Below are 720 nucleotides of genomic sequence, written 5' to 3'. Positions count from 1 at the left end.
GGTTTAGAGTTTTTTATTATTTATCCCTTGTTAAAACACTTTAAATTTATAGCTCAATTAGTTAGAACGTGGTGTTTATGTTCATGGTAATTGGCTATCATAATTTTTTAAAAACCTTTTTCAAAAATATTTTTTCTGTTAAATCCTGTGCCAAACTCTAAGTTTGGTGTTTTCAAAAATAATCTTTCTTAAAATTTTCGAAAATTCCATAACTCATTTGGCTAGAGCGTTAATCTATGTTCTTGGTAATTGGGTTAGAATCTTTTATACTCTTTTCAAAACCTTCTTTTTCATAAATAATATTTTCTCTATTAAATTGTGTGCCAAACTTTAAGTTTGGTGTTTTCTTGTTGAATCCCCTTTGGTTTTCGAAAATTTTGGTGGTTTACTAAAAATTTTTAAGTTTGGTGTTCTTTCTTCATGTTCTTGTGTTCTTGTGAATCTTCAAAGTGTTCTTGAGTTTTCCTTGTGTCTTGATCTTAAAATTTTTAAGTTTGGTGTTCCTTGGTGTTTTCCCTCCAAATTTTTCAAAAACAAGGAGCATTAGATCTAAAAATTTTAAATCTTGTACTATCTTATTGTTTTTCTCTCTCCTCACTAAATTCAAAAATATCTTTTCAAAATATCTCTTCTAACTTCCTAACTTCTTATCTTTTCAAAATTTGTTTCAACTAACTAACTAACTTTTTGTTTGTTTCTTAACTTTTTCAAAACTACCTA

The sequence above is a fragment of the Arachis ipaensis genome, chromosome B10, assembly GCF_000816755.2.
Source record: "Arachis ipaensis cultivar K30076 chromosome B10, Araip1.1, whole genome shotgun sequence".
Lineage (NCBI taxonomy): Eukaryota > Viridiplantae > Streptophyta > Magnoliopsida > Fabales > Fabaceae > Arachis > Arachis ipaensis.
The sequence above is the reverse complement of the archived record's forward strand: the minus strand, read 5'-3'. Positions refer to the sequence as shown.